At 46.6% G+C, this 24,552-nt stretch overlaps 1 pseudogene; it reads right to left on the bottom strand.

Moving 5' to 3' along the window:
* Nucleotides 1-1,730: 1,730 nt before the first annotated feature.
* On the bottom strand, nucleotides 1,731-23,142 carry LOC128069477 (olfactory receptor 1D2-like; annotated as a pseudogene).
* Between the last annotated feature and the right edge of the window lie 1,410 nt (nucleotides 23,143-24,552).

Genomic DNA, 24,552 nt, shown 5'->3' with positions numbered 1-24,552 from the left:
CTGCCATGCAAAGGCATCTGTGCATGAACAAAGCACACAGAGATCCCAGTGTGCATGCCTCTGACACGTGCTCTTTCGCACATACACATACACACACACACACACACACACACCCGTGTGCATGACCCTGTGCACAAACACACTTACACTCCCACGTACATGCACCTGACCACATGCTCTCTCACACACAGGTACACACACGTGCTAGCACCTGTGCACAGGCACTCTCTGTCTTTCTCGGGCACACATACACAGACATGGACAGGCAGATGCCCATGTGCTGTACCTACCTGGAGACACACGAATGCACATGGGAGCTATGTGTGGGACACCAGAGGGACAGACCAGGTGTGACACAGTGGGGGCCCGACTACCTCCTGGAAGTGGATGACAAGGACCTGTGCTCAGCAAAATGGTCACCTGTCAGTGTGGCCGGGTTGGCAGTGGCACAGTCTTGGAGGTGCACAGGGACAGGGCCTCATCTGGGGTTTGCAGGCTTGGAATAGAATCAGTCGTGTCACTGAGGAGTGTGGCACTGTCTGTTTGAGCATGCACACTGAGGAGCTGGACCCCACACCAGAGGCCTCACCACTAAGCCGTTCACCAGGTTTCCGGGCCATGAGTGTGTGTCCGCACAGGCGGAAGGGGGCGACACGGCACACTAAGGCATGAAATTTCAGCAGGGGGCGCCCGTTGCCAAAGAGCCTGCAGTCATCGCGAGAACTAATGGTCAGTGGGAACCCATCGAGAGGCAGGACCAGAGTGAGTGTGCGCAGGCGCTCTGCCTATGCTGAGCTGCAGGTCGCAGTACACGCCTGGTTTCTGTAAGGAGGGTTCAGTCTTTCGCGCTGCCGAGGGAGGGGGAGAGGGTTCAAGATGGAGTCCGATGCACATGGTGGAGGAGCCACCAGGGCAGCCAAAGAAGACCCAGGTGCCGTGGAATTTGCAGCAGGCACAGCACATGGTAGCCACAGAGTGCCCGGTGGTGCTGGTGGCCAGGATGACCCTGGTGACGCAGCTTGCCCTGGTGACGTCGTCGGTCACGGGGTTCATGGAGGCGCTGGTGACCTGGCTGGTCCCAGAGGCCCCAGCGCTGCAGGAGAGCCAGGTGGCGCAGCTGGTGCCATTCTGCAGATCTCGGGGCCACCTCACGCTCCAGGGCCTAGTGGAGATGCTGCACCTGGAGCCGCAGTTCTGAGTAACCGAGACCTCCGGTTGTATCCTATTCCAGGAACCCTGGTGGGCCAGGGGGCCGCGGGGGCTGGGTTGTGGGAGAGGGGTGGTTTGGGAGGTTGCAAGTGGTGCTAAAGTGTAGGAGGAGGGTACTCTCGGGGGCTGGAGGATATGGGTCACGGGGGGGTCAGGCTGCCAAGGGAAGATAGTGAGGAAAAGCAACCTGAAGGGAACCAGAGAGTCGTGCGGTGATATCTAGGGTGTCTGGTGGTGGCCTTGGGGTAGAAGGCATTTCCGTGACTAGGGAGCCTGTCGTAAAGGCAAAATGAGTAGTGTCGATGGTGGTGAGGGAAAGCAACCTGAAGGGAACCAGAGGGTCGTGGGGTGATATCCAGGGTGTACTCAGAGTATAGGCTGAGAGGTCCGGACTTTCTAGTCGGCCTCCTGTGGGAGAAGGCGTGTCTCAGTGAGCAGGGATCCTGACGTACAGGCAAAATGAGAAATGCGGATGATGCCTTAACCATATGTCCACCAGCAGCCTCACTGTGCCTTTCTCATCACACGCGGAAGCTGACATCGCCCGCCACTTCCTGACTCCACGTACTCAACTGCAAGGGCCGATTCGGAAGGAGCTCGATGTTAATGGCCACATGCTGGTTCTGTGAGTTCTAAAAGGGGCCAAGGCCGGGGAGGGGGTGGTGGGTGGTGGGTGGTGGGCAAGGCCAGTCTGGGCCCAGGAGGAGCCATAATGGACGGTTAAGCCTAAAGGAAAAATGTGGTGCTCTGGGCTTGTGGGTGTGCGGGAACAGAGGGAGGACATGTTCCTCTTCCTCCTTCTCGGCGGAAAGTTGAATTTATTTTCCCTCCCTTTTAGCCGATTGACTGCTGAAGACCCTGGCCTGCTCCAGAGCTCCATCGTTTTCTGTCTGGAGCAGCTTTCCCTGGTGATGCGGTCCTTGCAGCACTTTGGGGCCCCCGTTTCTCAGCACAAAAGAGGGGTTTAAACCTAGCCTATGTGCCCTAGCTTCAAGTGTCCTTCCCCAGGGGATTGCTTTCTGCAGTACTTTGATTGGGCTTCATCTTATGTCTGTGCTGATTTTGGCGGCTCAGTGTCTACATAGTTTGTTTGGTGATTGTTAACTGCAAAAAATAAAACTGAGCTATTGTGCTGTCTCTGACTTTATTCTTTAGCTTCTGCACTTCCTGATACTGCATTTGTCTTTCAGTTGGAGGGGAGGTTCTGAGATCCAGATATTCAAGGAGTACAACGTAATTGAAGACAATGTAAGAAGTGGGAGAATAAGAAAGTTGTATACTCTCATTCAGTATTAATCTTGGAATATTTTACGATTTTATAGTTATATTAAATGTTAAGAGTTACCAGAGGGCTTCCCTGGTGGGTCAGATGGTAAAGCATCTGCCTGCAGTGTGCTAGACCGGGTTCAGTCTCTGTGTTGGGAATATCCTCTGGAGACGGTAATGGCAATCCACTCCCGTATTTTTGCCTGGAGAAATCCTGGACAGTGGAGCTTGCAGGCTACAATTCATGGGGTTGCAAGGAGTTGGACTCCACAGAACAAGTGCACTTTGCACTTTTCATATAACACCTGAATGATGTTGTTTTTCAGTCTATAATTCATGGCCAACTATTGGTGCCCCCATGGACTGTAATACCCCACACTCCTTTGTCCTCCACTATCTCCTGGAATTTGCTCAAATTCATGTCCATTGAGTGGGTTATGCTATCTAACCATCTCATCCTCTATCTCCCCCTTCACCTGTTGCCTTCAGTCTTCCCCAGAATCAGGATCTCTTCCAGTTAGTTGGCCCTTCACATCAGGTAGCCAAAGCATAGGACCTTCAGGATCAGCATGAGTCCGTCCAATGAATATTCAGGATTGATTTCCTTTAGGATTGACTGGTCTGTTCTCCTTGCAGTCCAAGTCCACTCCAGAGTATCCTTGGACCCTAAAACCTTGCTAAACTCACTAGTTAATTGTAATAGCTCTCTTATACGTCGAATAGGACTTTGCACATAGAAAATCATTTTGTCTGTAAATAACTACATATTTCTTTCTTTCTTTCCAATTGATGCATTTTATCTGATTTCTGTAAAATGAAAAGTTCCAACACTTTAACCACTTGATTTGAAGAGGTGACTGATTGGCAAAGCCCCTGATGCTGCGAACATTTGAAGGCAGGAAGAGAAGTGGACAATGGAGGATGAGATGGTTGGATGGCATCACCGAGTCAATGGACATGAACTTGAGCAAGTTGCAGGAGATGGTGAAGGACAGGGAAGCCTGCAGTGCTACAGTCCTTGGGTTTGTAAAGAGTCAGACATGACTGAATGAACAGCAACAGGCAAAGGGAAGATGCTGGTGGGTTGAGTGTTTCAGCCCCTCACCATCTGCTACCTTTGTCTAGTGAACCCCTTCTGTGGTGCATGCGGGCAAAGTCAAAGCTGCATTGTGGAATGCGCATTCTAGATGGGTCCAGGTTGGGCCAGCTAGTTACCCTTGTGCGTGGTGTGAGAGGCAATGAGATGGGAGTCTGGGTGCCCCTCGTGGGCGGTACAGAGACTCAGAGTAGAGTGCCTGTGTGTGGTGAGAGGCAGGTTGCAGCCCTGGGAGTTCGCTGCTTAAGGCAGCTGACCAGGAGCATCTTTTTTGCAGCCAGGCACTTGGTGGTGGTGGCGTTTTGTTGGCAGCCTAGAGTCAACTGTCCTGGGAGTGTACAGCACAGAGATCAACAAAGGCAGGGCCCCTTCTGTGTGTGGAGATCCCACTGTTAAAGCTCCACCAGTGCCACTGGAAGCCCGAGGGTGGGAGCCTCTTGAGTGACACCTGCACCTCTGCGCAGCCTCTGGGGACACATGGGAACCAGCCCCTCAGGTGGAGAAGTGGCCTGGAAATGGGTGAGAGGATCCTAGAGAGGCCCTGTCAACTCTTGGCCTTGAGATGAGAGGGGTGTTGTTGGCCCAGGAGAAGGAGGGTCCACACCACTGGCCAGGACAGCTGGGGAAGCCTGGGCCCGCCCGAGGGGAGTGCACCCCTGAGCAGAATTGGAGAGAAAGTAGAGTGACCATAGGTCACCACAGCTGATGTCACCTCCACAGGTCCTCTGATTCCAGGAACTTCCTTAGGACGCATGGCTTTGCCTTGCTTTAACCCTGTTATGTCAGGAAGTCTTCCTTTCCTGTTTCCATCTGTCCCTCAGCTGGGGACCTGTGAGGCCTTGGCTGTCACACCTGTCCGTATAGCTAAGGTGGGTTATCAGGCAGAAGAGATGTGGTTTCTATGCTTGGTTTAATCAATCGCTGTCTCCCTACCTAAAAGGCTCACGTGAGCATAGACAGGAAGCCAGTAACACTGGCCTGTGGACTGAGTGTCCGAGTCCTTCTTCCACCCTCACTTCCCATATTGAAGCCCTAAGCCCCAGGGGCTGGATTTTGGAGATGGGCCTTTGGGATGTACTAGGGTCTAGATGAGGTCCTGAGGGTGGTGCCTCCATGGTGGGCTCAGTGAGGACGCCCATCATTCCTGATCCCCCAACTTGGGGAAGACCCCTCTTCTTGGAGGTCCTACTCTTCCCTGCTGTGTGTGTTTGAGTTTTATTGTGGGGAGTTGGAGGGTGTAGGGGAGCAACATTAACCATTATCACCTTGAGGAGATGTTTAGGAGCATCGTTCAAGGCCTTGGGAGTAGAAAGCCATGGTCCTTCTCTCAGTGGCCTCTCTGTGGACACTTGGCTGTGTCCATTCCCCACCGTCTGGGCCCGCACAGGCCGGGCCTGTATGCGCATGCGCACTGGGGGGACCTGAAATGAGCTTGGTTTCATGAGGGAGCTGAGTCCCTCTGGCCTCACGGGGTCTCCCTAGTGGCACATGGGTAGCCAGTCACGCTAGGTTATAACAAGTCTGGTGTGAGGAGGCACCCTTAGGGGAGTCTCTGCAGGTGCACTGGGCATCCTTTCACAGAAGGGGAAGGACTTTGTGAGGGGCTCAGTCTCTCTTCAGCTCCTGTTGTTCTCTGGGAGGAACAGGTGGCGGCCATGGAGTCCTGTGACAGTGGTGCTGGCTTTGTGGGCAGTGGAGAGGGAATTGAAAGAATGCCACATTGTTTTGGAGCCCACAGATCCATGGGAGGCTGAAAGCAGGCTACAGATTAGGGTGCTATGTCTGGGGCGGCCCCCCAGACCCTGGGTGCATCAACTGTCCCAGTGCAAAGTCCAGAGGCTTTGGCCTTGCGTGGAGCCCCACGAGGCCTGGTGCTGAAGTTGTATCCTTTCCAAGGAGCCTGCAGGTTCACCGAGGCTGTAAGGCAGTGGTTGGTGGAGGAGCACAGTAAGATGACCCCTAGAAGCTTCAGAGGCTGGGGTGCAGGGGTGCCACTGGGATACAGAAGGGAAGTCGGCGACCAAGGGAGTCCAAAACTAGCAGCCCGTGAGCTGCGGCCATATGGCCAGAGAGACTTGTGGGTGGCCTGATGGTCTGTGGTGCACAGTTCCCCCAAGGTGATCTGGGGTAAAGCAGGCCTCAGCCAGACCTGGGGGCCAGAACCGGGATGTCCCCGTGAGCTGGCCCTTAACTAAATATGCCAGCACCCTCTCGGTGTCCTCCCTGTCCTACCTGGATGTGGACGTGGTCATCAGGTACCTGACCCAGGATGCTGACCTCGACCCCGAAGCTGTTGAGAGGGGGCTGGTGGCGACTGGCAGTGATCTGATGTTGTTATTGGACAAGAGGACTGGGGAAGAGGTGGTGCACCCATCTCTGCCTGTGCTGAGCCCAGCCTGTACACGTGTGGAGGCCTCAGTCTCTGGTGAGTCGGGGCTGAACCACTGCAGTTGTCACGCCAGATGTCCACTTTGGTGGACACACTGGGGAGTGCAAAGTGGGGAGTGCAGCACTTTGTGTCCCCTTCTTTTTGAATTCTCAGCTGGGAAACGGAGGTTGAGGCCACAGGAATGTCCTGTCCTAAGTGGTGAGCCCTTCCCTAGGCCAGGATTTTTGCACTATTTGCCACTTGATTGGGAGCCTAATTGTTGGCCCCTACTGGATATTGAACACCCTCTGACCTCTTGTTTTGATTGGTGCTTAAATACTGGTGGCCACAGATAGGAAAACTGAGCCATTTCTGTGTTTGAGTTTCTTTTCAGTGGCCAGATTTTCTTGCCTCTGTCCTTGAGTCTGAGGGGAGGTTCTGGGTCCAGATAGTCAAGCATCACAAAGCAACTGAAGGCAATTTAGGAAATGGAACATGTATAATATCATATAAGAAACGAATTGCCAGCCTAGGTTTGATGCAGGATACAGGATGCTTGAGGCTGGTGCACTGGGATGACCCAGAGAGATGGTATGGGGAGGGCGGTGGGAGGGGGGTTCTGGATTGGGAATACATGTACACCCGTGGCAGATTCATGTTGATGTATGGCAAAACCAATATAGTATTGTAAAGTAAAATAAAGTAATATATATAGATATATATATTTGGGTCCTGTTGTTCAGCATTGGCCACTGTCTACCTTTTGGAATACTTTGGTAGTTCTGAGTTGTAGGTGTACATTAAATGTATACAACAGTCGTATCAATGAGTAAGGATTTCCAGGTTTGGCATTAACTGTTTTCTAGGGTTTTCTCATCTAACATCTGAGCTTTACCTCTGTCTAAAACGTCTTCAAACATCACATTGAACTGATGCGTAAAAGGTGCATTATAATGTAATTGCTCAAGACTTAATTGTCCTCAGTTTTACCCCATTAGACATAATATCTCAGTGGGATTCTTGTAGTCTCTGTATGAATGGTTCTGTTTTTAGTATAGATTCTGGGAGGTATATCTACAATACAGAATTGCTCTTCAGAAAATGAGCTGCCCCCACCAGAATGCTATTTTCCTCACACTCCTTTTTACTACTAGATCTGTTTCCTGCCATAGTCAAGCAAACAAAACACCTCAATTTTCATGAGCAAAGAATCCAGTAACACTAGAGTAAAAACTTTGTGCTTTACTGGCCTTGTTTTACACCAAGAAAAGAAAAGTGCTGGAACAATTGGTTAAGTGTTCCCAGAATGAGGGGGGAGGCAGTTAGTGTAATCTTGAGAAAATATAATTAAAATCAAAAATCTTTTGCAGGCACTACGTTAATGCACGTCACCTGCGTTATCATGTCTAATAGTCATGATACCTTTTGGAGTTGAGTAACTGAAGCTGAGTGGCTTGGTAACTTTCTTCAGTTCTCTCAGCTAGGATCTCAAATCCAGAGAGAGGCTGGATTTGAATCTATGCCCTTTTGATTCAAGCTTCTACGTTTTTAAACAATTAATTACATTTAATCGGAGGCTAATTATTTACAATATTGTAGTGGTTTTTGCCGTACATTGACAAGAATTAGCCGTGGGTGTGTATGTGTTCTGGAGAAGGCAATGGCACCCCACTCCAGTACTCTTGCCTGGAAAATCCCATGGACGGAGGAGCCTGGTAGGCTGCAGTCCATGAGGTTGCTAAGAGGTGGACACGACTGAGCGACTTCACTTTGCTTTTCACTTTTCATGCATTGGAGAAGGAAACAGCACCCCACTCCAGTATTCTTGCCTGGAGAATCCCAGGGACGGGGGAGCCTGGTGGGCTGCCGTCTGTGGGGTCGCACAGAGTCAGACAAGACTGAAGCGACTTAGCAGCAGCAGCAGTAGCAGCAGTACATGTGTTCCCCATCCTGAACACCCCTTCCACCTCCCTCCCCATCCCATCCCTCAGGGTCATCCCAGTGTGCTGACCCTGAGCACCATGTCTCATGCATCAAAACTGACTGGTGATCTATTTCACATATGGTAATATACATGTGTCAATGCTGTTCTCTAGATGTTCTTTACATCTGTGTCCCTTTTGCTGTCTCACATATAGAGTCATCGCTACCACCTTTCTAAATCCCATATATATGCATTAATATACTGTATTGGTGTTTTTCTTTCTGGCTTACTTCACTGTATGATAGGCTCCAGTTTCATCCACCTCATTAAAAGTGATTTAAATTCATTCTTTTTCAAAGCTGAGTAATATTCAATTGTGTATAGGTACCATGGCTTTGTTATCCATTCCTCTAAGGATGGACCTCTTGGGTGATTCCGTATCCTAGCTATTGTATACAGTGTTGTGATGAAGCTTGGGGTACACGAGTCTCTTTCAATTCTGATTTCCTCGGAGTGTATGCCCAGCAGTGGGATAGCTGGGTCATATGGATAAGGAAATGGCAACCCACTCCAGTACTCTTGCCTGCAAAATCCCATGAATCCCTATTAGACTACAGTCCATGGGATCGCAGAGTCAGACACAACTGAGCGACTTAAACAAACAAACAAACATGGCAGTTCTATTTCAAATTTTTTAACGAATCTCCACACTGTTCTCCACAGTGGCTGTACTAGTTTTCATTGCCACCAACAGTGTGAGAGCGTTCCCTTTTCTCCACACCCTCTCTCGCATGTCCCCCATTCTGACCGGCGTGAGGTGGTAGCTAATTGCAGCTTTGATTTGCATTTCTGTGATAATGAGTGATGTTGGGCATCTTTTTCATGTGTTGGTTAGCCATCTGTATGTCTTCTCTGGAGAAATGTCTGATTATTCCTTTGGTCCATTTTTTGATTGGGTCGTTCATTTTTCTGGCATTGAGCTACATGAGATGCTTGTGTACTATTGAGATTACTTCTTTGTCAGTTGCTTTGACTGCTATTATTTTCTCCCATTCTGGAGGCTGCCTTTCACCGTGCTTGTACTGTCCTTCATTGTGCAAAAGCTTTTAAGTTTAATTAGGTCCCATTTGTTTATTTTTGCTTTCATCTCCATTGCTCTGGGAGGTGGGTCATTGAGGATCCTGCTGGGATTTATGTGAGAGAGTGTTTTGCCTATGCTTTCTTCTAGTAGATTTATAGCTTCTGGTCTTACACTTATATGTTTAATCCATTTTGAGTTCATTTTTGTAAGTTGTGTTAGAAAGTGTCCTAGTTTCCTTCTTTTACAAGTGGTTGAGCAGTTTTCCCAGCACCATTTGGTAAAGAGATTGTCCTTTCTCCATTGTATATTCTTGCCTCCTTTGTCAAAGATAAGGTGTCCATAGGTGCGTGGATTTATCTCTAGGCTATCAATTCTGTTCCATTCATCTGTATTTCTGTCTTTGTGCCATTACCATACTGTCTTGATGCCTGAAGCTTTGTAGAATAGCCTGAAGTCAGGCATTCTTCTTTCCAGTTCCATTCTTCTTTCTAAAGATTGCTTTGGGTATTGGAGGGTTTTTGTATTACCATACAAATTGTGAAATTATTTGTTACAGTTCTCTGGAAAATACCATTGAAGCTTAAATTTGCTTGGCCACGGTACCACACCAGCCTCTGCACTGTGGCCACAGAGTGGAACTGTGCTTTCCCTGCTGGAGGCTTCAAGGAACATCTGTGTGAATAATGCAAACTTGGCACTGGGCAAGTGCAAGAACAGTGAAAGTGAAAGTGAAGTCGCTCAGGCATGTCCAACTCTTTGCGACCCCATGGACTGTAGCCTACCAGGCTCCTCTATCCATGGGATTTTTCAGGCAATAGTACTGGAGTGGATTGGCATTTCCTTCTCCAGGGGATCTTCCCCATCCAGGCATCGAACCCAGGTCTCCCGCACTGTAGACAGACGCTTTACCGTCTGAGCCACCAGGGAAGTCCAGTAGATGATGGCAGTTGAGGAGAAGACAGGGGGATGAGAAGCCCAGTACTGACTTTCCAGTGGCTTCCCTGTCCTGCGAAGTCCTTTTGTATCTTGAAACCTTTTTTGACCCCCTTTGAGGTGGACATTCCATAGTGTACGGGATCCCCAGCCACCCTGCACTTTCTCTTCTCTCGTTTCACAGACTTTAGTAGCTAAGAAATAAAAGTAGAACACAGTCTTTTGCCACCCCAGAAGTCATCTCCACAAAGGCAGAATAAAAACAGGTGTCTTACTGAGCTGGCATTGTACCAGAATCTGAGGCACGTCACGGGCAATCTGCTGAGAGATTCCAGAGACAGACAGAACTCTCAGCCTTCTGTATAGCCAGTAGATCTGACTCCTTACTTACTTGTCCTCATGTAAGAGGACTTCACACCACCAGGTCTCACTTTTGCTTCATCCTATGTATGCCCAGCAAGTGTGGTGACTCTTATGTATTAGTTAATTAATGTTTGGGATTGAGATTTGAGACCCACGCTATCTGCTGCCCCTTCCAAATTAATATTTGAAGACTTTAACCCCAGTATGGCTCTAATTGGGCCTCCCACACGGAGCAGTGGTAAAGAATCCACCTATCGACGCACAGGATGCATGAGACGGCAGTACACTCCCTGGCTCGGGAAGATGCCCTGGAGAAGGGCATAGCAACCCATTCCAGTTTTCTTGCCTGGAGAATCCCATGGATAGAGTCGCCTGGTGGGCTACAGTCTATGGGGTCGCAAAGAGTCAGACACGACAGATTGTGCACACACGCACACGCATGCACACACACGCAGCTCTATTTGCAGAGAGGGCTCTCAAGGACATGATTAATGTTACATGAAGTCCTATGAATGGATCCCTGCCCTAGAGAGGAACATACGAAGGAAAGTAAGAAAGAAAGACGAGTATCATATGATATGACTGATATGTGGAATCTAAAATGTGATACAAGAGATTTATTCACAAAGCAGAAACAAAAAGTTTGCAGGCATAGTAAACAAACTCATCATTACCAAAGGGGAAAGGCTGGGTAGGGATACATTTGCAGTTTGCGATTAGCACTTACAGACTGCTGTATATGAAATAGAAAAACAATTAGTGTCTATTCTAGAGTGCCTAAAGCTATATTCAGTACCTTATAATTTACTATAATGGAGAATAATATGAAAAAATATATATAACTGGATTACTTTGGTGTACACCAAAAAAGAGCACAACATTGTGAATCAAATATACTTCAAATTTCTACCAAAAGAATGAGGCCCTGGTCTCACAACCATTCATCTGACTGTGCACACTTGCACATGCACACATAAACAAACACTTCCGTGTTCTTATAAGAGGACACCTGAGAGCACATGCATTCTCTCTCTCCCTCTCACCGCACCCCCACCTTTCTTATCTGTCTCCACATGTGCACTGAGGAAAGGCCACAAGGCAATATAGATGGTGGCCGTCTACAGCCCAGAGAAAGGGTCCTCACTGGAAGCCAAATTTACTGGCTCCCTGATTGTGAAGTTGTAGCCTCCAGAACTGTGAGAAAATAACTTTCTGTCCTTTAGTCCACCCAGTGTGGATCAGGGGAGTGATTCAGCATTTTGTTACAGCATCTAAAGCATACTAATCCAGTTGGTTTATACTAGTGAAAAATTAGCCTCTCATCTTTATGACAGGAGCCAGTTTCACAATTGGGAGCCAGGTGCCCACTGAAGTTAGGTGTCTCCCCTCCAGTGGAAACTGGGAGAAAGAGAGTGCTCTCTTGATTGATGTTTACATTCTGAAAAGATGTTTGCTAGGTCCTTGAAAAAGATATTTCTGGGTTGTAAAGCTGAACAGGAGGCTTTTATAGCCTTTAAAAGTATAGTCATACTTTCAGGGACTTTCCTGGCCGTCCAGTGGTTAGGCTTCTGTGCTTCAGCTGCAGAGCGTACTGTTTTGATCCCTGTCCAGGGAAGCAGGATCCTGCATGCAGATCATGGTGCAGTGTGTGCATGCATGCTCAGTCAGTCAGTCGCATCCGACTCTCTGTGACCCTCCGGATTGTAGCCCACCAGACTCCTTTATCCTTAGGATTCTCCAGGCAAAAATACTGGAGTGGGTTGCCATTCCTTGCTTCATGCTGCAGACGGAACATGAAAAAGAAAATGAAATTATATGCATAGTTTCGAAGGGAGACACAGGAAGGACTTACACGTTTCAAAACAAATGATTTAAGGAAAGGAGGGGCCACCTCTCCCCTTATTTTCAACAGGGAATATTGAGCCTCTTAGTTTTAATTTGTGTGCATTCTTACAGTAGCTCTTTCTACAATGGGGTGCATCCTGCAAACTTGCTAAACTCCATCATTAGACTAGTCATTGTTTTCGAGACTCCATCAGATTTTCTGTATGTGTGTACATGTCTGCAAATAAAGGCAGTTTTTCTTCTTTCTCTCCAGTCTGGATGCGCACATTACATCTTATTGCTCCATTTCTCTCATTCTGGGTTGGACTCTCCCAGTTTTCTGAATGCCTGGTTAATTTAGATTGGCTGTCAGGCATTATGATTTCACCCAGGGTTTTCGGTATTTTTGAATTCTGAAATATATGCATAAGCTTTGATCTGGGATGCTGTGAAGTGACTTTGAAATAGTTGGAAGCTTTTGATATTTGCTTTGAAGATTTGCTAGGTAGGGCCAGAGCACCTTTCAGTGTCAGTTCAGTCTCCCAGTCGTGTCCGACTCTTTATGGCCCCATGGACTACAGCACAGCAGGCCTCCCTGTCTGTCACCAACTCCCAGAGTTTACTCAAACTCATGCCCATTGAATTGGTGATGCCATCCAACCATCTCGTCGTCGGTTGTCCCCTTTTCCTCCTGCCTTCAGTCTTTCCCTGCATCAGGGTCTTTTCAAATGAGTCAGTTCTCCACATCAGGTGGCCAAAGTATTGGAGTTTCAGCTTCAACATCAGTCCATCCCATGAATATTCAAGACTCATTTCCTTTAGGATGGACTGCTTGGATCTCTTCGCAGTCCAAGGGACTCTCAAGAGTCTTCTCCAACACCACAGTTCAAAAGCATCAATTCTTTGGCGCTCAGCTTTCCTTGTAGTCCAACTCTCACATCCGTCCTTTCGGTGTAGGATTCATATTTTCCCCACACTACTCAGCCGAGAGTGCTGTGAGCGCTGTGCCCCAGGCCTCCTGAAATTATGAGGTTTGTCACTGTGACCGGTGGGCACAGTCACCAGTCCCTGTCCAGCTTGGGTGCTGGGCCGAGTCACCATTTATCCTCTCCAGTGTCCCTTTCCTTGACCTTGAGTACTTTCCTCACCATCCTGTGGAGGTCAGTGGTGTGGCAGACTCCAGGGGAACCCTCTGTCCATATCAGACTTCTCTCCAACTGTCTGTCCTTTCTCTCCCATCTTCTGCCCACCAAATCTAGGGCCTTCGAATTTCAGTGCCATCTCCTAAACACCAGGTATTCATAGGGCTCCACCAGGAAACTCTCTCTCCAGACAGTCAGCTGAGTACAATTGCTGGGCTAACTTGTGTACATACCTGTGATTTACTTTTTACATAACTGTAGGTTTTATAATTCTTCATCTCCTACACCTACTTTCCCCACACCCCACCCTTCCACAGCCACTCATTTGTTCTGTCACTATGATTCTGCTTTCATTTTTCGTTTTTTTTTTTTTTTTTTTTTTTTAGATTCCACATATAAGAGAGAGCATGCAGTATTTGTCTTCCTCTGTCTGGCTTATTTTGCTCAGCAAAATACCCTCTAGATTCATTCATGTTGTCATAATGGCAAGATTTCATTTTTTATGGCTGAGATATACATGTACCGAAGATGAGACGGTTGGATGCAATCACTGAGTCAATGGACAGGAGGTTGAGTAAACTCTAGGAGTTGGTGATGGACAGGGAGGCCTGGTGTGCTGCAGTCCATGGGGTCGCAAAGAGTCGGACATGACTGAGTGAGTGAACTAAACTGAACTGATACACGCACCACATTTTGTTTGTTCATTCGTCTGTTAGTGGATCCTTCTGTTGCTTCCACTTCTGGCTACTGTAAATAGCACTGCAACAAACATTGGACTTCATATACCTTTTCCCATTAGTGCTTTTGTTTTCTTTGAATAAATCCTCAGATGTGAGATTGCTGGATCATATGGCCATTCGATTTTTAACGTTTTGAGAAACCTCGATACTGTTTTCCATAGTGATTGCATCACTTTACATTCCCACCAGCAACGTACAAGGCTTCCCTTTCTCCACATCCACACCAACACTTGTTATTTGTTGTCCGCCTGGTGACAGCCACTCTGAAAGACTTTGATGATATCACATTGGGGTTTTGATTTGCACTCCCATAGGTATTTGCTCTGGACCTCGGCTTTGTGGTCTGGGAACGTTAGTAAGAGTACCTACCTGGCAGGCTTGTCATGAGAACTGACTGGTGAGCATGAATAAAGTGGGTATAATTAGGATACATGCGAAGTAAGTATCATGCAAATGTTGGCCACCATTCTTTCTTTGTCTCTTCTTTATTTTTTTTAATTATGAAAGCATGAAAAGATTTTTAGAGGGGACTTGGAAAACAGAGAACGAATGTTCATATAGTTCTGCGAAATATATCACGATTAATTTTCAGTAGAGAAATAAGGAATTTTATTTGGAGTTTCAATATCAAACTCTCAAAAATTAATGGAATGAATATACACTAAAGTAGAAGGATATAGTAGACCTGAAATGCGCCATGAACCAATTCAACGTAATTTAGATGTATCTAATCTTCACACAACAGTAGGATACAAATTCTATTTAAGTACCCACAGGCTATAAACTAGGAGACACTGGAACATACACAGGGACATAAGAACATGAAAGTGAAAGTGTTAGTTGCTCAGTTGTGTCCAACTCTTTGTGACCCCCTGGACTGTAGCCTAACAGGCTCTTCTGTCATGGACATCTCCAGGCAAGAATACTGGAGTGGTTTGCCATTTCCTTCTCCAGGGGATCTTCCTGAACCAGGGATTGTATCTCCTGCAATTCAGGCAGATTCTTTACTGTCAGGGAGGTACCAGGGAAACCCATAGGAACATAAAACCAGGTGCAAAAGTTCAAACAGAGTCTGCTGCAATATCACAGGAATTGTTAGAAAGCAATATCAAAACAGATTTGAAAATAACCCACATAATTTCAAATGCAATGTGACATTTACCAAGAGAGATCTTTGACTTAGGCATTGAAAGCCTTAATAGTTGGCCACGATTCTTTACTGTGTTGCTGCTATTGTAGTCATCACTATGTGTACCAGTTACTGTGGCTGCGTAAGAGTTTACCCTGAAGAGGTGGTGGCTTAAAACCTGCACAAGTTGTGTGCATAGAGTCTGTGGGTCGGGAATTAGAACAGGCCACAGTGGGGGACTGTTTTCTCTGCTCCGTGATGTCTGAGGCCTCGGCTGGGAAGGCTGAGACAGGTGGTCACGGAATCCTCTGAGAGCACACTCACTGATGTGTCTACCATCTGGGATGCACACAAGGCAGGCTCTGAGGACCAGAGCATTTTAGGGGAGCTTGGCTTCCTCTCAGTGCGGTGACCTCTGGGGATATTGTCTTCCCAGAGGCAGCTCAGGGATCCCACCATCCTGGGACCCGTCCAGAAGCAGCACTGTCATCTGCCACTCGGCCTTGGTCATCATACAGCATCACTTTCTGCCACATTCCATCAGAACAACCAGTCCAATGCAGCCTAATCATGTATGGATGTGAGAGTTGGACTATAAAGAAAGCTGAACTCCCTGATTGTGAAGTTGTAGCCTCCAGAACTGTGAGAAAATAACTTTCTGTCCTTTAGTCCACCCAGTGTGGATCAGGGGAGTGATTCAGCATTTTGTTACAGCATCTAAAGCATACTAATCCAGTTGGTTTATACTAGTGAAAAATTAGCCTCTCATCTTTATGACAGGAGCCAGTTTCACAATTGGGAGCCAGGTGCCCACTGAAGTTAGGTGTCTCCCCTCCAATGGAAACTGGGAGAAAGAGAGTGCTCTCTTGATTGATGTTTACATTCCGAAAAGATGTTTGCTAGGTCCTTGAAAAAGATATTTCTGGGTTGTAAAGCTGAACAGGAGGCTTTTATAGCCTTTAAAAGTATAGTCATACTTTCAGGGACTTTCCTGGCCGTCCAGTGGTTAGGCTTCTGTGCTTCAGCTGCAGGGCGTACTGTTTTGATCCCTGTCCAGGGAAGCAAGATCCTGCATGCAGATCATGGTGCAGTGTGTGCGTGCGTGCTCAGTCAGTCAGTCGTATCCGACTCTCTGTGATCCTCTGGACTGTAGCCCACCAGACTCCTCTATCCATGGGATTTTCCAGGCAAACATACCTGAGTGGGTTGCCATTTCCTCTTTCATGCTGCAGACAAAACATAAAAAAAGAAAATGAAATTATATGCATAGTTTCAAAGGGATACACAGAGACAACTTACACGTTTCTAAAGCAAATGATTTAAGGAAAGGAGGGGCCACCTCTCCCCTTATTTTCAACAGGGAATATTGAGCCTCTTAGTTTTAATTTGTGTGCATTCTTACAGTAGCTCTTTCTACAATGGGGTGCATCCTGCAAACTTGCTAAACTCCATCATTAGACTAGTCATTCTTTTAAGACTCCATCAGATTTTCTGTATGTGTGTACATGTCTGCAAATAAAGGCAATTTTTCTTTTTCTCTCCAATCTGGATGCATCTTATTGCTCCATTTCTCTCATTCTGGGTTGGACTCTCCCAGTTTTCTGAATGCCTGGTTAATTTAGATTGGCTATCAGGCATTATGATTTCACACTGGGTTCTGGGTAGTCTTTATATTCTGATCTGGGATGCTATGAAGTAACTTTGAAATAGTTGGAAGCTTTTGATATTTGCTCTGAAGATTTGCTATGTGGGACCAGAGCACCTTTCAGTGTCAGTTCAGTCGCTCAGTCATGTCCGAGTCTTTGTGACCCCATGGACTACAGCACAGCAGGCCTCCATGTCTGTCACCAACTCCCAGAGCTTCCTCAAACTCATGCCCATTGAATCAATGATGCCATCCAACCATCTCATCCTCGGTTGTTCCCTTCTCCTCCTGCCTTCAATCTTTCCCAGCATCAGGGTCTCTTCAAATGAGTCAGTTCTTCGCATCAGGTGGCCAAAGTATTGGAGTTTCAGCTTCAACATCAGTCTATCCCATGAATATTCAAGACTCATTTCCTTTAGGATGGACTGCTTGGATCTCTTCGCAGTCCAAGGGACTCTCAAGAGTCTTCCCCAACACCACAGTTCAAAAGCACCAATTCTTTGGCGCTCAGCTTTCCTTATAGTCCAACTCTCACATCCGTCCTTTCGGTGTAGGATTCATATTTTCCCCACACTACTCAGCCGAGAGTGCTGTGAGCTCTGTGCCCCAGGCCTCCTGAAATTATGAGGTTTGTCACTGTGACCGGTGGGGACAGTCACCAGTCCCTGTCCAGCTTGGGTGCTGGGCAGAGTTACCGTTTATCCTCTCTAGTGGCCCTTTCCTTGACCTTGAGTACTTTCCTCACCGTCCTGTGGAGGTCAGTGGTCTGTGGCAGACTCCAGGGGGACCCTCGGTCTATATGCAGGCTTCTCTCCCACTGTCTGTCCCTTCTCTCCCATCTTCTGCCCACCAACTCTAGGGCCTTCCAATTTCAGTGCCATCTCCTAAGTGCCAGGTATTCATTGGGTTCCACGAGGAAACTCTCTCCAGACAGTCAGCTGGGTACAATTGCTGAGCTAACCTGTAAACATACCTGTGACTTACTTTTTACGTAACTGGAGATTTTATAGTTCTTCATCTTTTACACCTATTTTCCCCACACTCAACCCTTCTGCAAGCCACTCATTTGTTCTATTTCTATGATTCTGCTTTCCTTTTTTTTTTTTTTTTAGATTCCACATATAAGAGATATCAAGCGGTATTTGTCTTCCTCTGTCTGGCTTCTTTGGCTCAGCAAAATACCCTCTACATTCATTCATGTTGTCAAAATGGCAAGATTTCATTTTTTATGGCTGAGATATACATGTACCAAGGATGAGATGGTTGGATGGCATCACTGACTCAATGGACACGAGTTTGAATAAACTCCAGGAGTTGGTGATGGACAGGGAGGCCTGGTGTGCTACAGTCCATGGAGTCACAAAGAGTCGGACATGACAGAGCGAGTGAACTAAACTGAACTACTACACACACCACATTTTGTTGGTTCATTCATCTGATACTGGATCCTTCTGTTGCTTCCACTTCTGGCTACTGTAAATAGCACTGCAACAAGCATTGGAGTTCATATATCTTTTCACATTAGTGCTTTTGTTTTCTTTGAATAAATCCTCAGATGTGAGATTGCTGGATCATATGGCCATTTGATTTTTAACGTTTTGAGAAACCTCTATACTGTTTTCCATAGTGATTGCATCACTTCACTTTCCCACCAGCAACGTACAAGGCTTCCCTTTCTCCACATCCACACCAACACTTGTTATTTGTTGTCTGCCTGGTGACAGCCACTCTGAAAAACTCTGATGATATCACATTGAGTTTTTGATTTGTACTCTCCTTGGTAATAGCTCTGGACCTTGGCTTTGTAGTCTGGGAATTCAAGTTAGTAAGAATACCTACCTGGGCGGGTTGTCATGAGAACTGACTGGTGAGCGTGAATTAAGTAGATATAATTAGAATACATACAAAGTTAGTGTCACGTAAATGTTGGCCACCATTTTTTTTCTTTGTTACTTCATTATTTTTTTAATTATGAAAGCATGATAATATTTTTACAGGAGACTTGGAAAATACAGAACAAATGTATATACAGTTCTGCTATATATTGCAATTAATTTTCAGTACAGAAATAAAGATTTTTAGTTGGAGTTTCAATATCAAAGTCTCAAAAATTAATGGAATGAATATACACTAAAGTAGAAGGATATAGTAGACCTGAAATGCACCATGAACCAATTCAATGTAATTTAGATGTATCTAATTTTCACACAACAGTAGGATACAAATTCTATTTAAGTACCCACAGGCTATAAACTAGGAGACTGGAACATACACAGGAACATAAAAACATGAAAGTGAAAGTGTTAGTTGCTCAGTTGTGTCCAACTCTTTGTGACCCCACGGACTGTAGCCTAACAGGCTCCTCTGTCATGGACATCTCCAGGCAAAAATACTGGAGTGGTTTTCTATTTCCTTCTCCAGGGGATCTTCCTGAACCAGGGATCAAACCTGAGTCTCCTGCAATTCAGGCAGATTCTTTACTGTCAGGGAGGCACCAGGGAAACCACCAGGGAAGCCCATAGGAACATCAAACCAGGGGCAAAAGTTCAACAGACTCTGCTGTAATATCACTGAATTGTTAGAAACCAATATCAAAAGAGATTTGAAAATAGCCCACATATTTTCAAATGCAATGTGGCATTTGCCAAGAGAGATCTTTGACTTAGCCATTGAAAGCCTCAATAGTTGGCCACCATTCTTTACTGTGTTGCTGCTATTGTAGTCATCACTATGTGTACCAGTTACTGTGGCTGCATAAGAGTTTACCCTGAAGAAGTGGTGGCTTAAAACCTGCACAAGTTGTGTGCATAGGGTCTGTGGGTCTGGAATTAGGACAGGCCACAGGGGGGACTGTTTTCTCTGCTCCGTGATGTCTGAGGCCTTGGCTGGGAAGCCTGAGGCAGGTGGTCATGGAATCCTTTGAGGGCACCCTCACTCACATGTTTGCCATCTGGGATGCACGGAAGGCTGGGCTCTGAGGACCAGAGCACTTTAGAGGAGCTTGACTTCCTCCCAGTGCGGTGGCCTCAGGGGATACTGTCTTCCCAGAGACAGCTCAGGGATCCCACTGCCCTGGAACCACTCCAGAAGAAGCACTGCCATCTGCCACTCGGCCTTGGATGTCATACAGCATCACTTTCTGCCACGCTCCATCAGAACAACCAGTCCCAATCCAGCTTAGATTCAATTGTCGGGGACACAGACCCCACCTTTGTCTGTAGAGAAGGCTGAAAAGCCCATCTCAGCAGAGCACCTGGGCCTGATGGCCATCATGTCCATTGGCCGGAAAGGCTCCCAGCTACACAGTTATGATGGTTGTCATGTTTATTTGTGGAGAAAGGCGGGTGAACCATTCACTTCACTTGCACAGGGAACGTCTTTTATGAAGGTAGCGGGTAGCTCTGTGGTTTGAGAAAGGTATTGACTAGCCCTGATCAGCCCAGGAGTTTGAGGCACCACCCCCTGCCCCTTCTCCTGTCTTCTTCAACACGTGCATTTTCTGCCACTGGGTGAAAGAAGCACCTCATGGCCGATTTTCGTGTCTTGAGGAGAAAACATCTCTCCCCCAGAAGCAGAAGGTGGGAGCGTCGTCTCTTGCTTCATGATATTCCTCATCTAGAAAATGGGGACTATTCCAGCTTCTCCATCACAGTATATTTGGAACATTGAATCATTACATAAACTCATTCAAATCAGTGCCTGCCCAGCACAAAACAAACCACTCCATTACTTGTGATGAGGTAAAAATTCACGGGGCACTCAGAGTTTGAGATGGTCTAGAAAGACATATAGAATTCATGGAAAATTAAATGTTCATGCAGACAATGCTTAAAATTCTCCAAGCCAGGCTTTAGCAATACGTGAACCGTGAACTTCCAGATGTTCAAGCTGGTTTTTGAAACGGCAGTGGAACCAGAGATCAAATTGCCAACATCTGCTGGATCATTGAAAAGTCAAGAGAATTCTAGAAAAGCATCTCTTTCTGCTTTACTGACTATGCCAAAGCCTTTGTGTGGATCACAATAAACTGTGGAAACTTCTGAAAGAGATGGAAGTACCAGACCACCTGACATGCCTCTTGAGAAACCTGTATGCAGGTCAGGAAGCAACATTTAGAACTGGACATGGAGCAACAGACTGGTTCCAAAAAGGAAAAGGAGTATGTCAAGAATGTATATTGTCACCCTGCTTATTAACTTACATGCAGAGTACATCATGAGAAATGCTAGGCTGGAAGAAGCACAAGCTGGAATCAAGATTGCTGGGAGAAATATCAATAACCTCAGACATGCAGATGACACCACCCTTATGGCAGAAATTGAAGAAGAACTAAAAAGCCTCTTGATGAAAGAGAGAGGAGAGTGAAAAAGTAGGCTTAAAGTTCTACATTCAGAAAACAAAGATCATGGCATCTGGTCCCATCACTTCAAGGCAAATAGATGGGGAAACATTGGAAACAATGACTGACTTTATTCTTTGTGCTCTAAGATCACTGCAGATAGTAATTGCAGCCATGAAATAAAAAGACACTTACTATTTGGAAGGAAAAATATCACCAACCTGCTGCTGCTACTGCTGCTAAGTCACTTCAGTCATGTCTGACTCTGTGCGACCCCATAGATGGTAGCCCACCAGGCTCCCCCATCCCTGGGATTCTCCAGGCAAGAACACTGGAGTGGGCTGCCATTTCCTTCTCCAATGCATCAAAGTGAAAAGTGAAAGTGAAGTCGCTCAGTCATGTCCGACTCTTAGTGACCCCATGGGACTGCATCCTACCAGGCTCCTCCACCCACGGGATTTTCCAGACAAAAGTACTGGAGTGGGTTGCCATTGCCTTCTCCGATGACCAACCTAGACAACATATTAAATAACAGAGACATTGTCTACAAAGGTCCGTCTAGCCAAGGCTATGGTTTTTCCAGTGGTCATGTATGGATATGAGAGTTGGACTATAAAGAAAACTGAGCACTAAAAATTGATGCTTTTAAACTGTGGCGTTGAAGAAGACTCTTGAGAATCCCTTGGATTGCAAGGAGATCCAACCAGTCCATACTAAAGAGATCAGTCCTGGGTGTTCTTTGGAAGGACTGATGTTGAAGCTGAAACTACAGTACTTTGGCCACCTGATGTGAAGAGCTGACTCATTTGAAAAGACCCTGATGGTGGGAAAGACTGAGGGCAGGGAGAGAAGGGGACAACAGAGGATGAGATGGTTGGATGGCATCACCGACTCAATGGACAGGGGTTTGGGTGGACTCTAGTAGTTCGTGATGGACAGGGAGGCCTGGTGTGCTGCGGTTCATGGGGTCGCAAAGAGTCAAGCATGACTGAGCTACTGAACTGAACTGAACTGAAGACAGGCTGTCCCACCTTTCCACCCATGGCCTGGCACACGAGAGTCACTCAGGGACAAGTGGCTGAATGAGCAGATGGGTGTGAGGACAGCAGAAATCTGGCGCTGAGCTGGGCATCTGATCACATCTGTCCTGTGGACAGTCCCTTCCCACCTGAAGGCACAGAGAAGACAAGCCACCTTTGTCTTGTTGTGACCAAGCAGAAACTGCTGTTACTGAGACAAGAGCCTTCTCCAGCCCAGGAGGTCCTTAGGGCCCCTTTCATGTCCTTGTTCCTCAGACAGTAAATGAAGGGGCTGAACATGGGAGGTATCACCGCATACAACACCGTGGCCACTGAGTCCTTGGCTGTGTAGGAGGAAGAGGAGAGCAGGTACACCCCAAACAGGGTCCCATAGAATAATGACACCACAGCAAAGTGGGGACTGAAAGTGGAAAAGGCTTTCAGCTTGTCCTGGGAAGACCAAAGTCTCAGGATGGCTGAGAAATTGTGCATGCAGGAGGCACAGATACAGACAAACGAGTGACAAAAAGAAAGCTCCCCATGGTATAAACCACCAACTCACTGAGCAGGAGAGCTTTAGCAATGCATAGAGTTCAGAGAAGATGTGGTGAATTTGCATAGAGTTCACAGAAGATGTGGTGAATTCTGACACTTGTGCAGAATGACAGTGTGCTCATTAGGACAGTGTGGATCAAGGGATAGATGTTTGTGACTATCAGAACCAAAGGCACCGATGTGATACAGTATTGGGGTCTCATGGTTGTGGCATAGTAGAGAGGGTGACATATGGCTACAAATATGTCATAAGCCATCACTGCCAAGAGGACAATGTCCAGCTCTGGAAACAAAATTAGGAAATACATCTATGTGAGGCATGCCACGTAGAGGATGGCTTGGCTTTGGGTTTGGATGTTTAGCAGCATCTTTGGTACAGTGATGGAGGTGAAGCAGATGTCCACACTGGACAGGGTGTCTATAAAGAAGTACATGGGGGTGTGGAAGTAGGAGGTTGAGCCGATGGCCAGAATGATGAGTACGTTCCCCACCACAGCGACCAGGTCCATGGACAGGAACAGACAGAAGAGGAGGGGCTGATGTTTGGGCACCTCTGACAGTCCCAGGAGGAGGAATTCTGAGATGACAGTTCAGTTGCCTCTCCCCATGGCTTCTGGTTTCTGTAGGTAGTAGTGGAAATACATCTGTCAACAAGACCAGAGGCAATCTGGGGAATCACACACTGCAGCCTCCCTCGATGGTTAAAACCAAGGTTAAAACCATACTGGTTACTTTTGACCAAGGAGCTCCAGCCTGGGGTAGTAAGGACATGACTTATTTGTGGGGCTGTCTGGTCACCACAGAATGGAGAAGGGGCGAGCTGTGGCTCTCTTTGTGACTTACCTCCTCAGTCAGGCATTCCTGCTTCCCCAGGAGGAAAGAAGAACCAGACAGCAATGAATGGAAGGTCTGCTTTGGGGAGAGTGGCTGGAGACAGCAAGGGCAGTTGAGTTGTCACCGAGTGTGTTGGTTGGATCCCTAAGGGTTTTTTGTTTTAGTCAGGAAAGAGTCTGGGTGAGGACCCCTAGGACAAATTCTTTGTGTGTGTGTTGTGCGTGTATGTCCTTAGACATAGCTCTTTCATAGATGGATACATAGACATATATGTTATGTGTTTATATTCACAGAAAGATTCACAAAACGATGTTCTCCAAAATACTAACTGACAGTGGTTATCTCTGGGGTATGGGAGCTTTACTTGTGTCTTTCTTTCAATGCTAAACAGCTATAAATCTCCCAAACTATACTGCTTGCATGTTAAGAAGTCTTTCAGGAGGTGTGTGTGATGGTCTATGTTGGAAGCACAATCACAGTGAGGAGCTCAAGGCTCATGAGACCTTGTCATAAGAAGGCTAAGAGGGCATGTCTAAGAAGTTATGTCCCTTTGTCTTTGTCGCTCCTTCTCAAGTCCATGTCACAGAATCCACAAAGGCTAAATGCTCATGTGGTGTGATTCCACTAGGCATACTGATGTGCGCTTACATATCTAAAATCCAGAGGAACTTCAAAACTGATTGAAACCTGATTTTAGAATGTTGACTCTAGAATAGGCAGATGATGAAGCTCTCCATCAAAAAAATTCAATGAATCTCAAAAAGGATAAAAACAAAAGATGCACACCAAGACAGATTGTGATCAAACTATCAAAAACCAAAGAGAGAACCTTGAAAACAGCAAAGCAGGAGCAACTTTTTTGTACAAATTGATCCTCATAAGAGTGACAGTTTCTCATCAAAATCCATGAAGTCTAGAAGGCAATCGGCTTACATATTGAAAGTTCTGAAAAAACAAAAAACAAAAAACTGTCACCTGAGAACTCCATACCTGGCAAAACTTTCCTCCAAAATAGAACAACAAATTAAGACATTCCCTGATAAATTCAATCTGAGATAATTCATTTCTAGTAGATGAGCTCTACA

The sequence above is a fragment of the Budorcas taxicolor genome, chromosome X (assembly GCF_023091745.1).
Source record: "Budorcas taxicolor isolate Tak-1 chromosome X, Takin1.1, whole genome shotgun sequence".
In the NCBI taxonomy this organism is placed as follows: Eukaryota; Metazoa; Chordata; class Mammalia; order Artiodactyla; family Bovidae; genus Budorcas; species Budorcas taxicolor.
Note: the sequence above shows the minus strand (reverse complement) of the source record. Positions and strands in the feature narration are given on the sequence as shown.